The sequence below is a fragment of the Nycticebus coucang genome, chromosome 19 (assembly GCF_027406575.1).
Source record: "Nycticebus coucang isolate mNycCou1 chromosome 19, mNycCou1.pri, whole genome shotgun sequence".
NCBI classification, from domain to species: Eukaryota; Metazoa; Chordata; class Mammalia; order Primates; family Lorisidae; genus Nycticebus; species Nycticebus coucang.
The window spans coordinates 26,421,500-26,439,026 of record NC_069798.1 but is presented as its reverse complement, the minus strand read 5'-3'; the positions used below and the strand labels follow the sequence as shown (position 1 = coordinate 26,439,026).

The following is a 17,527-nucleotide window of genomic DNA, read 5'->3' as shown; positions in this document are numbered from 1 at the left end:
CACCGTGCTCGTAGCGCACCTTCCTTCCTCACCATCCATCCAATTAGATGCTAGATGCTACTGGATAGGGGTCTTGGGGGGCAGACACTCAGAGAAAAACAGAGCAAATGCAAAGAAAACAAAGGAGATGGATAACACATACATAGGTAGAAAAAGCAAGGGCAACTGAATAGATTAGCATCTGCTTGCAAACAGGCAGAAATAAAGCTATGAAAGAAGTGAAACACTGATTAATATGTGTCACCTTCCTCCACCTTAGTCAACAAGCTCAGCCTTAAAAACAAACACAAAAAACATGACAGATGCTCACTCGGGTGAAATTGCAGGACTATGTATTCCCTTAAACTCCAGCGGGCGGGTGAAGTTGGATTATTTGCCTTTGTAACCACTCTGCACAAATTGGTGATAGAACGCCATTTCCTTTGGATTCACTTCAGTTGATTATTTTTTCCCTTGGCATACGGACCAAATCTTATTCTCATGCCTAAGCTCAAACTAAAATTTTAGAGGTATTTAGAAAACTTTTAGTTTTTAGCTATCACATCGTATGTGATGGAAACTAAGGTATAAAACAAAAACAAAAGAATTTAAACACCAAACAAGCAAAGAAGCAGAAAGAAAAAAGATCTGAGCATTGATGCATTGATGGTGAGGGAAAGAAAGAAAGAACAGCTAGATGCTTTGAGGTGTTTTCTTATGTTGAAAATCTGAGTTATATTTTGATCAGATGTTCAAAATCAATCTGACTCACATAACACCTCCTAGAAGGTGTTCAGCAGCATTAGCAGGAAGTATTATTTTGTACACATTCTAAAGCTAAACATTATTTTTACAGTGTAGGTTAAAAGGAAGAGACAGCATTTATCTGCATGTGGGGGAAAAAAAAAATCACCTGACACATTTTGTGTCTATAAATAGAGACAAACACTGTAGGGGGAAAATCTGGACCACAACCCACAGAATACATGGTGTGCACGTCCTAGCTTTATGAATCTCCCTTTGTCTGTCCACATTTTCATATGAGATCGATTTTCTTCATATCAAACCCTCTCCTAAGTGTTTTGATTTAATTACCACATTAAAAAAAATGGCAACCAGGTAATTACTTTAAGAAAGAAGACATCTGATTAGTATTGCCAGGGCTAGGGGCCTTTATTTTAGAAAGGATGACTCTGTGTAAGAGGAAACATCTGCTGCACCATCTAAAAATCTGTTCTGAAAGGGATGGCTCCTCCAACCTGCCCAAATGGTGTTATTGAACAAACACTGTATAATGAGGGTTTAGAAAAGTCTTATCCCAAAAACATTGCAGAGGCATAACTATTTAAATACCCAGGCAAAATGAGTAAATGAGAAATAGAATTGGACTGAATGCACAAGGGAAACAGAGGGAGTAAGAGAAGGTGACTACTGGTGGTGGGGAACAGTGGGAGGATAAGAAAATATTTGTTTTTCTAAACCAAAAATGTGCATCATCTTAAATAAAAAGCAGGGAAATAGTGCACAAGCTATTTATTCATCTTAGTCAAGAACAAGGCATTTTAAATATGATGTATGGAGTAAAGGGTATATAAATGAAATTTATAATTTACAGAAACTAAAAAATTCATCTCACAAATCATATATAGTAAAATGTAATGCTTAATTTTAAAGCTAAAATATTAGTCATCGGCAGAGGTGGATATTAAGTGAACACAGATCTATTATGCCTTCTAAGTTTAGTGAATTGCTCAATAGTATAAATTCATATAAATACTTTCCTTATAATATCACCATCAAAAACACCTTAAAACCTTTTAACCTTTTCTTTTCTTTTTCTTTTTTTTGTGGTTTTCGGCCCGGGCTGGGTTTGAACCCACCACCTCCGGCATATGGGACTGGTGTCCTACTCCTCGAGCCACAGGCACTGCCCTTAACCTTATATTTCTTGTTGGTTTTAACTTACCCCATCCTAGAGTTTGGAACTATACCTCAATGATAAAATCACCTGACACATTTTGTGTCTGTAAATAGAGACAAACCCTGTAGGGGAAAATCTGGACCACAACCCACAGAATACATGGTGTGCACGTCCTAGCTTTGTGAATCCCCCTCTGTCTGTCCACATTTTCATATGAGATCGATTAGTCTCCTAAAATCAAAATACAGCTTCTCTTTCCTCAGGACAGCTTGCAGCCAAGATTTCCTTTAATCTCACATGACCTCAGAGAAAAATGCCAGCCTGCAGTAGGCAACTCTGTGGTGGAGCTGCTGTGGTAATGACAATGATGAATTTGGACATCTGCATATGCATCTGTCTCTAACAATATTGCATGACAAGATCTCCTAAAAAGCATCTTCTTCAGAGGATGCAGAGACAACCCTACTCTTGCCTACAAATACCTTTATGACGGTGCAGGCTCTAGAAAAGATCGTAAAAACAGCTAGAAAACCCACTAATATACGACTTGGCATCAAAGTGAAGGGAATGTAGGCATGGCTCATTGTGTTGGGGTCAAACACAAAATCAGATACGGAGTACGTTTGGGTTAGTGGTAGAAAATAATTGTGCAAATCATTAACATGTATTTAAAAAGAGAGACAGTTTTAGGTAATGTATTTTTATTTTCCTTACTGTATTTACTTTAAAAAATTTATAATTAACACACACAAATTGTTCATTGCAATAAATAAGTTTTCTAAAATTCTAAAAGAATAACAAGATAGCAGTTCCCTGGAATTTTATGTTGCTTCATATATCCCAGACTTGGAGATTGAATCAAGGGTCAGTAAAATAATGAGCTGAATATGTTCTGCAATGCTTTGAGGGGTTACTGTAGAACAATGGTTTGCAGTGTTAGCATAAATCAAAGTTCCCTGGAGGGCTGGCTATAAGGTAGATTTCTGGGCTCCATCTTCAGAGTTTCTGATTCAGTAGGTCTGGGGTAAGGTCTTAGAATTTGCATTTACAAAGAATTCTAAGGCTGTCTGATGCTGCTAACCTGAGGATCATGTTAGAGAATCACTGCTATAGTACAGTGAGAACTTTAGAGTTAGCTACAATGTCAATAACTTGATTTGTCTTTTGCAAGAATTTCCCTAGATTGTTATTTTTGTGATCTCTTCCCTGTCAACCATCGTTCCTCAACATATTGGTTTCCAGCAGAAAATGCTTAGCTCCATCTTTTATCTTTAATCTACCAAATAGTGATCAAACAACTTGACAAATTAATACACATATTTTTAAGATGCTATTTTACGTCAAAGGAAATTAACAAGAAATCTTGCTGGTAGGTGCTCCTCAGTGAGTTTTTCTTTTTTCTTTCTTTCTTTTGTTTTAGACAGAGTCTCAGGTAGAGTGACATGGTATCATCATAGCTCACAGCAACCTCAAACTCCTAGGCTCAAGATATCCTCTGGCCTCAGTTTTTCTATTTTTAGTACAGACAGGGTCTCGCTCTTGCTCAGGCTGGTCTTGAACACCTGACCTCAAAGGATCCTCCTGTCTCAGCCTCCTAGAGTGCTATCCCATGCCCATCCTCTTCAGTGAGATTTTAAGTATGGATTTTGTGTTCACTACTTTTTTTCCTAGCTTAGAAACATTTACTACACACTTACTATTTCCAAACTGTATTTCAGATGGATGATATAAAGAGCACTTAGGGAGTATACAGTAAGAGCTAGGATGTGTTGTTCCAGAATCCTGTCATAAGAGATGATCTGTGAGACTGGGGAAAACAATGGCTTCCCAGGAGGGCAGAAAGCATCAACCAGGGGAGTGAGAGCTTCTGCCTGGTTCATGAATCTACAGTGATGGACTATTTTGTGAACCCATCTGCTTCATCACTCTAGGACTCACTCTTCCCTGTGACCTATCAAATGCTGAATATTCAGAAATAGATTGGCAGTAACCCTATTGAGAATTATCCTCCAAAAATCATTGTGGAATGGTATTTATCAGTTAACATCTGCATAAAATATATGGATTAGGCTCTCACTTTTATGTACATGAATTAAAACCACCTTTCTCTCTTCTTCCCACTAAGCACAATTAAAACCCCTGGATATTACACATAAAATAAACATATAGAGACTGAGAGTTAGAAAAGGGTAAGCCACAGCAAGGCAAACTCAGGATCTGAGGAATGACAGGAGAGTGGGTTTTCTGGAATTTGTGATGTCTCATATATCTGAGACTTGGAGATAGATAAACTAGAAACCTAGAAATGTCAACAGGCACAGATTTTTTAAAAGGTGCCAGCAAAACCATACACTCTCTAACCTCACGACCAGGATAGAAGCACTGCAGCCAAAGAAACAAACAAAAATAATAAAGTCTTAGATGAAAACTGCTTATATTTCAGCCGTATAAGACAGAAAAAAACTGTGGCCCCATCCCACTCATGAGAGGTTACGCAGGAAGCCTGGAATTCTACCTTTATCAAGTTATAACATGTTGCACCAACTTCTCCTGTTCCCATCATGGTGATGTCCAGAAGGCCAAGTAGAGACCAAGTAGAGACCTGGGACTTTCATTTCACTGATGGTAATAAAGATTCCCTACTCTTCACCTCAACTGCGTTATCAATGGAGACTGTGTGGGATTCTGAACTCCCACTGCCACCAGGCAATACCGAGGCTCCTCTCCCCTTGTCTGAGGGGGTGAGGTCACAAGAGACCTAGTGTAGAGACAGGACTGTCAATCAGGCCCAGCAGTCGTTAGGCTGCCTCTGTTTCCTAAAGTGACAGTGGAGGAACCACAAAGAGAGCAGAAAGAGGCATTCCTACCTTTCCCAGCCAGAGAGAGATCAGAGAAACCTGAGGAGGCTCCTGTTACCACCTGGCTCCCACAATCATGTGGTGCCACCTCAGATGTCTAGGAAGACCCAGTGAGGCATCTGTACTTCTAGCCCCACCTGGAAGTGATGAGATGCCACCACCCCCATTTTCCCACTGGAGTTATACTAGTGGAAACCACCTAAATAAAAATATATGAAGATCTAGAGTCTCCTAACATATAAGAAAATGGTCAGGTTTTAATTGAAAGTAATTCATCACACCAAGAACCAGGACACCAGTCATAATAAAAATATACTCCAACTGCGCAATTATGAACATGTTTAAGCCAGTGAAAATGTAGAAAGCTACCACTAAGAAATGAAGCATATAAGGAAGAACTAAGTAGAAATTTTAGAACTGAAAAAATAATCAAAATATGAAATTCAGTAGGTGTGCACAATAACAGAATGAAAGTACAGAGAGAAATCTGGGAGTTAGAAGACAGCAATAGAAACTACTCAATTTGAACAACAGATAGAAAACTGATTGAGGAAAAACCAGAGCCTCAGAAATGTGTGTGGTAGGCTGAATAAAGGTTTCCAAAGATATTCAGCAGGATGGCCCTAGTCCGTGGAACCTCTGAAGGAACAAAGAGATTTGTACATGTTGCTGAGTTACAGATTTTGATATTGACAGGATGTCCTGGATTATCCAGGTGGGCCCTAAAGGTAATCCAGCTATCCTTGTAAGAGAGAGGCAGAGGGAGATTTGACTACACAAAAGGAAGTAGGAGATGTGATGGCAGAAGCAAGACATTGGAGTGACCTGAGGAAGGGATTGTAATTCAAAGAATACAGGTGTTCTCCAGAAGCTCGAAAAGAGAAAGAAGTGGATTGTCTACTCGGCTCTCCAGAAGGAAGTGGCCCTGCTAATACCGGGGCTTTAGCCAAATGAAACTGATTTCTGACTTCTGACCTTCAGAACCATAAGAAAATAAATGTGCATTTTTGTAAGACACAAAATGTACGGTAATTTGTTAGAGCAGCCATAGAAGACTGTGGGACTATATATAACAAAGCTCTAAAATTCATGTCTTGGTGACCTAAATGAAAAGGAAAAAAATGGGGAGGGCTGAAAATGTGTTCAAAAATATAATGACTGAAAACCTTCCAAATTTGACAAAGGACATAAACCTACAGATTATTAAAAAGAAAAAAAATGAACCTGAATGCCAAAAACAAACAAAGAAAACCCAAGGAAATATATGCCAGGAAATATCACGGTGACATTTATAAAAATTTAAGACAAAAAAAAAAAATCTTGTAAACTAAAAGAGAAAAATAATGGTTTACTTATAGGAAAAAAAGCAATTAGAATGACAGTAGTTTCCTCATCAGAATCCACAGAAGCCGGAAGAGTATGGCACAACATTTTTCAAGTGCTATAAAGTATAATTGTCAATATAGAATTTCATATTCAGTGAAAATATCCTTCAGGGATGAAGAAGAAATCAAGATGTTCTAAAAGGTAAACAAACAAACAAACAAAAAACCCAAAGATATTTTGTCACCAGCAGACCTGACCTGCTCTATGGAATGGCTAGAGAAAGATCTCAAAAAAAAAAAAAAAAAAACCAAAGAAAAAAAAAAAGATTCTATAATTCCTTTACTAAGTATATACCCAGAAGACCAAAAATCACAATATAACAAAGCCATCTGTACCAGAATGTTTATTGCAGCCCAATTCATAATTGCTAAGTCATGGAAGAAGCCCAAGTGCCCATGGACCCATGAATGGATTAACAAATTGTGGTACATGTATACATGCAGCCTTAAAGAAAGGCGGAGACTTTACCTCTTTCACGTTTACATGGATGGAGCTGGAACATATTCTTCTTAGCGAAGTATCTCAAGAATGGAAGAAAAAGTATCCAATGTACTCAGCCCTACTATGAAGCTAATTTATAGCCTTCATATGAAGGCTGTAACCCAACTATAGCACAAGAATATGGGGAAAGGGCCAAGGGAGGGGAAGGGAGGAGGAAGGTTAGGGTGGAGGGAAGATAATGGGTGGGTCCACACCTACGGTGCATCTTAGAATGGGTACAGGCGAAACTTACTAAATGCAGAATACAAATGTCTACATTTAATAACTAAGAAAATGCTATGAAGGCTACGTTGAACAGTTTGATGAGAATATTTCAGATTGTATATGAAACCAGCACATTGTACCCCTTGATTGCACTAATGTACACAGCTATGATTTAATAAAAAAAAAAAATAAAAAGAAAAAAAAGAAAGGAAGAAAGAAACAATAAAAGAAAACATGGTAGAACATACAAAAAAAATAAAGTGAGAGAGAAAATAACATGGCAAGCAAAAATATGGACACATGCAAAGGACTTTCCTCTTGAAATTTCCAAATTATATTTGAGGCAAAAATTATAAGACCATCAGACATGGTTCTAAGTTTATGCAGAAGAAAGAAGAAATGCTTAACACAATTATATTATAAATGGAGGATGTACAGAGATGTAAAGTTTCCATATTTGATAAAATGACCATATTATTAGACAGTGATAAATTGTGTGTACATTATGTAATTCTTACACAATAAATACATTGTGTAATTTCAACAATTGGAAAATATTCATACTGATACACTTAAAAACAATATATATAAATAAAAATGGAATTCTAAAAATGCTTAAGTAACTGGCAGGATTATAGGGGAAGAAAACCTATAGAAACTAAAAACAGAGAGAACAAACAAAAAAAATGAAATGGTAGACTTACACATTAACCTGTCAATATTTATAGTAAATGTAAATGGCCTAAATATAACAATTAAAAGGCAGATCTTGGTAGAGTAGAATATGATCCAACTATATGTTTTCTTCAAGGAATTCAAATAAAATTAAAGAATATAGTCAGGTGGAAAGTGGAAGGAGGGAAAATAAATATTATGTAAGCATCCATTAAAGGAAAAAAAGTGCCTATATTAATATCTGATAAAGTAAACTTCAGAGAAAAAAAATTATCAAATAGAGGGGCATTATGTAATGATGACAGAGTCAAAACGCTAAGAAGATATAGCAATTCTAAATATTTATGTATCAAATTACAGAGCTGCAAAATATGTGAAACCACACTTCTAGATGTGAAAGGAAAAATAGACAAATCCACAGTTATATTCAGAAACTTCACTCTCTTGTCAATAGGACAACTAGACAAAAAAAATCAGCAAATATGCACAAGAACTTAACAGGGACATCAACCAACATGATCTAGTCAGCATTTATAAAACAATCCAGCCCCAAACAGCCAAATACACATTCTCCTCAGGTACCCATGGAGCATATCCCAAGATATACCACATTTGATGATATAAAATAAACCCTGACAAACTGAAAAGAATTAAATCATACAGAATGGGTTCTCTGACTACAATGGACATTATTTAGCATATATATGAAATACATATGAAAGTATGAATGAAAATCAAGTTGGGTGGAGGGGGAGGAGGGGATGGGTAAGTTGACACCTATTGGGTACAAAGTACACTATCTGGGCAAAGGGCACACTTATAACTTTTATATTCAATCTGTACAAAAACAAAGTATGTGAACAAAACATGTGTACCCCCTAATCTTCTGAAAGAAACAAATTATAATAAAGAAAAAAGGAAATGAGAGTGCAAAACAATAGAACGATTATATGCAAAAGAAAACATAATAAACCACAAACATTTCTATTAGAAATGGGCAAAAGACATAAGGAGTCATTTCACCAAGAAATCATTTATCATACAAATGCTAAATAGACACATGAAAAGACAGTCAGCACCATTAGTCACTACCAAAATGAAAATTAAAACCACAATGAGATATTGCTACACACCTACTAGAATGCCTAAAATAAAACACAGCAGTAAGATACAGGGTTTATTTTATATCATCAAATGTGGTATATCTTGGGATATGCTCCATGGGTACCTGAGGAGAATGTGTATTTGGCTGTTTGGGGCTGGATTGTTTTATAAATGCTGACTAGATCATGTTGGTTGATGTCCCTGTTAAGTTCTTGTGCATATTTGCTGATTTTTTTGTCTAGTTGTCCTATTGACAAGAGAGTGAAGTTTCTGAATATAACTGTGGATTTGTCTATTTTTCCTTTCACATCTAGAAGTGTGGTTTCACATATTTTGCAGCTCTGTAAACTCAGTCTCTCATAAATTGTTCGTGGGAATGTAATGGTACATCATCCACCCTGGAAAAGTTTGGCATTTTCTTGTAAATGTAAACCTTGCCACCTATGCATTTATCTCAAATAAATTAATACTTAAATTCATAAAAATATACATACATGAATATTTATAGGGATTTTAGTTGTAGCAGCCAAAAACTAGAAAAAAAAAATAGATATCTTTCATGGCTCATGTATGCCATAAAATACTATTCACCACCAAAAAGGAATAAACTATTGAGACATGCAACAACCTAGCTAGATCCAAGAAAATTAAGGTGAGTGGTAAACCAATATCAAAATTTGTATACTCTATAATCCTATTTATGTAACATTCCTGAAATGACAAAATTATAGAATATGGAGAGCAGATTACTGATTGCAAAGGGTTAAGGGGGAGTGGTGGCTGCAGCCCAGGTGGGTGTGGCCATAAAACAGCAATAGGAGTTAGCCTTGTTCTGATGGAATTTATTCTTCATTTTATCAATGCCAGCATCCTGATTGTGACATGCGAGATGTTATTACTGGAGAAAACCATGGGATCTCTCTATATTACTTCTTACAACTGCATGCAAATCTCCAACTATTTCAAAATAAAATGTTTAATTAAAAAATATAGATCGGGGCCAGACACAGTGGCTCATGCTTGTAATACCAGCACTTTGGGGGTTTGAGTTGTGAGGATCCCTTGAATTCAGGAGTTCAGGATCAGCCTGAGTAAGAGCAAAGCCTATCTCTACAAAAAACAGAAAAATTAGCCAAGCGTGGTGGTGTGTGCCTGTAATCTCAGCTACTCAGGAGGCTGAGGAAGAGGTTCCCTTGTCCTAGGCGTTTGAACTTGTAGTGAACTATAATGATGCCCCTATACGATAGTGCTAAGGCAGCAGAGTGAGACCCTGTCTCAAAAAATAAGACAAAATTAATATAGATCTGATATATTCTAACTATGCACAGTATGTTTGGCAATGTAAAATAAGAATATATTATGATTTGAATGTGTATCTGTATTACTTTTTATAAAAAATACATGATTAATACAAATGATACTCAAGTCCACATTGGTGAAGGTGACAAAAAAAGATACACATACAGCTGTTCTGATTTCTGTATCATGTTCATACTATCAAATCTGTTCAGAAAACACAGTCTGGGTGCTGCGTGCAGGTCTAGGCACTGCCCTTGGGTTGCACCAGCTGTCACAGACACTGTCTCACGCATTCACTCAAAACATCATCATTCCTTGACTAAATACAACTCCCACTGGAAAAGAGCAAGAGCATCAATTTCACAACAGGTTTATCATCTGATTTCTCTGCTGGTAGTTTTTATCAGGAAATACATTTCTTTGCTGAAGTTCTAGAACACAGTTGTTTGTCAGTCTGCTTTTACATTGAATGATAAGTCATTTTTAGGTGATAAATTATAATTGAAGGGAACGATCTCATTTTGTGTGGCAATCGTTAGGCATGTTGCAGTTTCTTCCACTCGGGCACGTGATAGAACTGCACTTCTCTTCCATCTGTAGGTGAGGCATGACTATAGGACTTGCTTTGGCCAATAAAATATGAGTAGAAATGCTGTTTCCAGGGTGAAGACTTTAAGACCTCATGTTGGATTCACAATGTTCCCAAGTGCCTTGGTGAAGGATAAAAATGTTCTGGAAGATGGGGACTTGATTAGCTTAGATCACTGAGTAAGGAAGATACAGAACAGAGTCCTTCACTGACCAAGATGGGAACTTAACAAGTTCTGAATTCAGAGCTGAACATACAGAGAAGTGGGGTGTCACATTCAATAGGCAGACAAGAATCACACCAAATCTATGCTCTGCCATGGTCATTTCCAATGGATTCAAAGAAGAGACGTACACATTTGTATGTATGAATTATGTATAAATTTCTATGAATGGTTAATATTATTACTAATCATACTAAGTGATATTACTCATCATTTTCAGGGAGAAATAACATTTACTAACATTTATTGTTAGACACTGATCAAAAATCTTTTTTGTGCATTAACACACTTAACCAATCAGTATTTCACTTTGCTGATGACAAGTGTCATGTCACTTAGGTTAAAATTATTTGATAATACTTAAAATTGCTAAATTTTTCTCTTTAAATTTTTGTCATAATGATTACTTTGATTCATGTGAAAAGATCCCAATGTAATAATTAACAGGGTACTCTGAATTTTACCAAGATAATGCAACAGGTGTTTTTATGATATACTTTATACTCTCTTTATAGTTCATACTTTAGGTAAAGATTGGGGAAAGATGATACAGGTGATTTAAATTGGCTGGGCACGGTGGCTCACGCCTGTAATCCCAGCACTCTGAGAGGCCAAGGCGGGTGGATTGCCTTAGCTCAGGAGGTCACGACTAGCCTAAGGAAGAGTGAGACCCTGTATCTACTAAAGATAGAAAAAACAGCTGGGCATAGTGGTGCATGCCTGCAGTCCCAACTACTCAGGAGGCTGAGGCAAGAGGACCGCCTGAATCCAAGAGTTTGAGGTTGCTGTGAGCTATGACACCACCGCACTCTATCCAGTGTGACAAAGTAACACTCTGTCTCAAAAAAAAAAAAATCTTCAATTTAAGAACTGCTTTTAAAAATATTTTCCTAATCATCTGAAATGCTAATGTGCATTCTCTTGATCTTAAAAATGTTAATAATTCCAAGTGGTGCTCAGGTTTCCACTTCTAAATTTAAGAACATATGAGAAATTTCTCATAATCTAGCAGTTATGAGCCCTTGGGTAGGCATTCAAATATTTTTCTTGTTTTATAAATTTTTTGCCTGTAAAATGTTGGGCAAAAGTATTAATATAAGGAAGTTCTACTTTTTCCGGTAATTTTTATTAAGAGGATAATAATCAAAGTAGATTGGAAGGTGCTACAATTTTCAACAGTGATACAAATTTAATTCATCCAGATCTATGAAATCAGAATGCTTGCATTTTAAAGCCCATCTCTTGTTCTTTAGTTTTCCCTTCTAATAATGAAGGGATAATGATAAAACATGCAAAGCTCATGTGGCTTCTGTGAATACATCAGTTAATTTATATAGAGGAAACAGAAGGATGTCCAGCACATAGTAAGTGTTCAATTAAATGAGTCACTATTATGCTTGCTTTAAGTTGGTAATGCACATTTTCCCAGTGTATTCAACACTTGAATACCATCTTCCTTACACAGAAGCTTCTTCTCTTCTTTTGGGCACTTCAGGGATTCTTACTGTGTGATAAATCAATTAAAATTCTATTTTGAGACATTCTGTCATTTTAACAACCAAAAGAAAGCCATACATACATACAATGACATTTTTTTTTAGTTTGAAAGCAGTTGCTAAGGCAAAAGAAGAAAATTTCTATATTTCATGAAACCTAAATAACTCTGCAAATAGAATAATAACCAGATAAGGTTGCTCTGTGCACTTCAGAAAGTACTAATGGAAGTTTTGTAAACCTCCCCATGCCCAGGGGAGAAGGAAGGGAAATAGTACGTCTCCTAGTCTCCTATGATGGAGGAGTGAAGAGACAACCCAAGTGACACATAATGTCTCTGATTTTCCTTTCCTTCCCTTTCCCCTTTCTTTTCCTTTCTTTTCTTTTCAAGACAGAGTCTCAATATGTCACCTGTAGTAGAGTGCCGTGGCATCACAGCTCACAGCCAACCTCAAACTCTTGGGCTTAAGAAATTCTCTTGCCTCAGCCTCCCAAGTAGCTGGGAGTACAGGCGCCCACCACAACGCCCAGCTATTTTTTTGTTGTAGTTGTCATTGTTATTTGGCAGGCCCTGGGGCCAGGTTCAAACCCACCAGCCCTGGAGTACGTGGCCGGTGCCCTAGCCACTGAGCTACAGGCACTGAGCCCACATAATGTCTCTGATTCAGGAAATAATTCAGAAAATTCTCAGGCAAGTATTTAGAAATACAACTGGACTTAGTCAACACCACACATCATTCCTTCACAAATATGTGACTTTTCAGCACCCTGTTCTCATCTCTGCATTTAGTCCATAATCTTCTAATATATATTCCCATAGAATTTCTTCTTTCCTTCAGGAACCTCATCTCAATTTGCAAGTAATCATTACTTTGTATATTACTTTATTAATAAAGTCTGTCCCTGTGTGCTGTCAGGGCTCACACATCTTCCTGCCCACCATTAAGCCCTAGATCTCCACTTAGCACCAGGAACAAAGAGGCTCTCCAAAAGCAGAGACAGCACAATTCTCTCAAAATACAGAGGTGTAGGACTTGAAAAGAAAAGGTCATGTCAGAACTTCCAAGTGAGATAAAAGTAGCAAGCTGTCTCTAAAATAAGTAACAGGAGCCAGAAAACTGGAACAATTGTGAGTCAGTTAAGAAGGGACATGTGTATATATATGTTATCATAGAACTTATGCCTTAATAACAATTAACATTTTATATAAATAGACTTGGAAAATTCAAATTCAATTTCAATGTCAAAACATTGAAATCTTGATGGCATGCAAGCATCCTGACCACTGGACAACACTCCATCATCTCCAAATAAAAATGTAGCCGTAATAGGGGGCAGTGTAGGGGAAAGGGGTTAGCCGCTGAAGAGCTGGATAATTTGTTTCATTCCATAAATCATGTTTCCACATGGTCCTGTTGTATTTTGGTCACTTCCTACTTATAATATTGAATAAGTGTGGTTTTGAAATTAAGTATATTGAATTTAATTAAACTGAAATGTAAGAATTAAAGGGAATATATGAATGTCAAAATAATTTTGAAAACTCGTTATGTGAAGAAGCAATTAAATTTACTTGTTAAAAATAACAGATGAAGACTTAAGAGAGACATCTGTACTATAAAATGAATATTATGAAAGCTCCATGATAAGCTCAAATGAAGAGTAATTTTCTAAATATGTAAGAGTAATTCTCTAAGTAAGCTGGAGTCTACCCCACTGAGACCTTTCTTCACATCATGGTTCCTTTAAAACAAGTGGAGATTTTTAAGTACTTGGACTTGGACCTAATGCTAAAATTTGCTTTCAATTTTCCTTGAAACTGGCCAAGACATGGCAGACTCTGATGCCCTCAAAATATACCCTACCTTTAATCACTGCTAGTTAAAAGAGAATTGCATAATTCTTCTTTTAAAACTGCCCAACTTCCTGTCAGAGTGATTGGATTAAATATAATTAAACTTGCTCAAAAATTCTGCAAGATGGTGTTCTGAAAAAAAAAAAGATGGCCATGCTCTGAACAAAGAATAGAATAACTTAGTAAGTTTAAAATTAAGTGCAAACAAATAAATAGCTTCAACCATCTGCTTTATAGTAATTTGCTGATAAAACTTAACTACTGAAAATGTTAACTTTGCTGTTAAATGCTACTTTAATCTATAATTATTGTAGGAAACTTTGTGGAAAAGGAAACTACTCAAATGACATTTTTCATAATCATAACATTAAAAGTTTGAAAAAGAGAAAACACATAGAATTAATTATCTTGATTGTGTAGGATACATAATTATGAGGTTCATCTTTATAGAAAGATACCGTCAAAACATCATATAGAAGACTTTAGGTATAAGTTGATTAAGAGCAGCACATAATGACATCACTGGATTCTTAACACTTAATAACTAGATGACCTTGGGTAAGTTATTTTATCTCTCTGCGACTGGATTTTTTGATCTTAAATGATATGTAATAATATTACTTATCCCTCATAGCAATGTAAGAATTAAGGAAGTGAATAATACTAGACCACACAGAACGGTGGAACATGTGTACTGTTTTTTCCTAAAATCTCTACCTTTAGGATAAGCAAAAAAGCTTTTTTTTTATTTTTGTAAAATAGTTAACTATGTATATTTCAACAATACAGGTACCTCTTCTGTTCAAAAGGAAACACAAATACGTTAAATACCAAATGATCAGGGTAGGTAACAGGAAAACCTCAATCTAAATAAACAATTCCAAAGACCATTTTTTTAAGAGTAAGAATGAATCCAAAGAGGGGTAAGCTTCATTGCAAATGTACATTATTTACCCAGAAGTTCTACACTTATCTTCCCAAAGCCATACCCTAAGCCTGCCCAACAGCAAAGTTTCCATCAAGTCCCAGCAAGGGTACCATTGAGTTCCAGCCCGTCCCACCCCTCTTCTCTCTTTGGCTTCAGTCTTTTGACAGACACCTCTCTCCACCTCCCACTCCGGGTACCAGAATGAACCTCTGCCAGCCCTCTGTCCAGCAGAAAACTTCGAAGTGGGCAACAGGCTATAAAAGTCGAAGGCACTCACCCCATGCCCACCTGCGCCCGCCGCCCTCCGGTCCCCAGCGCCCCGTGTCCACTCCCGCTCAGCCAACCGCCCGGACACCGCAGTGCATTGCAATACATGCAGACGCCGCCGGCAGGGAAGGAACGCATCGCGGGTTTCCTGGGCAGTGCCCCCAGACTTCCCCAACGTGAGTGTCATCCCTAATGAAGGTGGGCACGCCACCTCCCAGCAGCTCAGACCGCGAGGCTGACCGAGAGGGCAGCAATCACAGCAAAAACAACTCGACCCACGACGCGACGGAGCCGGCTGCCTCGGCCACCCCGAGAGCGGCGCCGCGGCGGCAGCGCGGGCTGCGGGCGGCTGGGGCCTGGGCGGGTAGCGGAGATTTACCTGCGCGGCCCTGCACCCCCGGGCCGGCCATCCTGCCGCAACCGCTACAGCCGCCCGGCGGGCCGGAGGCGCCGCCCGCCGCCCGGGGAGGCGCCGCGCCGCAGTCCCGGCTGCAGCGTCCGGCACATGCTGGGCGCTCGCGCGGCCGGCGCCGGCGCACAGGTGGGAACCCCGCGAGTGGGCGTTGGGGCGAATCCCTGCCTCCGCCGGGGCTCTCTCCCCGCTTCCACTCTTGACTTTGCCCGGTGCGTGGCGCCTGCCCTTGCTCCGGCGCCAGCCGCCCGTGCCCGCGCCCCGGCGCGGTGGGCGGCTGCGGTCCCTGCGCAGCTGGGGCTGCGCGTCATGTGCACTCCCGCCCCGCGGCGGGCTCCGCGGCTCCCGGGGGCCGGGGGCAGCGCGCGGCGGCCGGGCCTCGCGCCCACTGTGCGCCCCGCACCCGGACCTCTCCGCCCCCACGCCCTCCCCCACTCCGGAGCTGTCAAGGAAGAAAACGCTGTGCACACACCTTGGAATGGACGGGCGCCCCAGTCACCGACTCGCCAAACTCTTAGAAGGTGTCCATTGGTCTGTAGGGAGGCTTGGGCATGGAGTAGGAGCCGCTTTCTTATTATTTAATAATGTTGGAAGTGCCGGGTCCGCTGCCAGAGTTGTGGGTCATGTGGGCACAGCAGAGGCTGGCTGCTGCCAGTACCAGGGTTTCCTGAGGATCCTGAAACTATGATCTCATCCTCCTCATCCGCCTCCCCCGCCCCTCTCTCCGCGGGCGCGCACGCACAGCACACACACGCACACACACACACACACTGCATGTGCACTATCCTCCTTCCTGGACCGAAATATTCCTCCAGGGAAATAGTGTTCACGCTCTTCATTGAAAAAAAAAAAGAATCCTTCCAGATACACAGATATTTTTTTTCTCTTTCAAAGCTTGATTTATGTGCTTTGTTTATTTCCCACAGTTTCCCCTCACACGTGCAGGGGATCTGAACAGCGCCTCAGAATTAAAATTAAAAATAATCATTCTCTTCCGTTGACCCAGATTTTGATCAGAACCCAAGAACTCCAAGAGTACAATTTCAAACAGCAGTAATATACCAGACTTGAATATGGAATAGTAATAATATCTTAGATGTCTGCACTGGTTTTTTCCCCAAGCTGCAAACATTTCCCAAACATTACCTCATTTGTTTGCAGAGCATCTTTGCAGAGGAGGTGGTTGAAAAGGTAAATACCAATAGTATTGTCACTTTACAGCCACAGAGGCACAGATAAGATAACATGACCTATAAATGTACACATAAGAAATCAGTATCTCACTATAAATTTTAATTGCACAACTATTTACAGGTTGCTTATTCACTGTAATCAATTCCTGGAAACTAAGGTTACTGAAAACATTCTCGACTATTTTTAAGTTACCAACTGAGGTTCATTTATTTTTCTAATTGTACGTTTTCACATAATTTTCTCTTGTGTTTTTGTATATATCTCCAATTTCATGTTTTTGCATAATTTTAATTTTTGGGGGGAGTGTGTGTGTCTGTATTCATATTCACTTACATTGTATAAAGTCTTTAGATAGAAGTGCAAGCAATTTTAGTCCATGTGTTTGGGGTAGTCACCAATTCTATGATGACTTGTCTATGACATTCAAACCTGTTCTGCCTTTTGTATAATGCTATGCTATGTTTTGAAAGATCTAGAGAAGTTTAATACAGGTATCTATCCTCTATTCATTTGCATCTCATTGTTGAGGCAAGATACTTATACTGAATCCATATTCTACAGATGATAAGTTTTTTTTTTATTTTTGGTGTGAATTGTTGCAAAAAAGTATTAAATACAAGATATACTCCTTTTCTTTT

The 17,527-nt window shown here is 38.7% G+C and overlaps 1 protein-coding gene across 14 annotated transcripts in view; it reads right to left on the bottom strand.

The window, feature by feature from the left end:
• DTNA (dystrobrevin alpha) overlaps window positions 1-16,400 on the bottom strand; it is a 383,284-nt gene extending 366,884 nt beyond the window's left edge. For 9 of the 14 annotated variants that reach the window (XM_053571201.1, XM_053571202.1, XM_053571199.1 and 6 more), the window contains exon 1: window positions 16,168-16,344. The gene's annotated coding sequence lies outside the window, so the exon portion shown is untranslated. Of the gene's footprint in view, window positions 1-15,662; window positions 15,926-16,167 lie in introns of those variants that run through there. The other 5 variants (XM_053571212.1, XM_053571216.1, XM_053571220.1 and 2 more) reach the window with 3 other exon arrangements.
• Window positions 16,401-17,527: the final 1,127 nt, after the last annotated feature.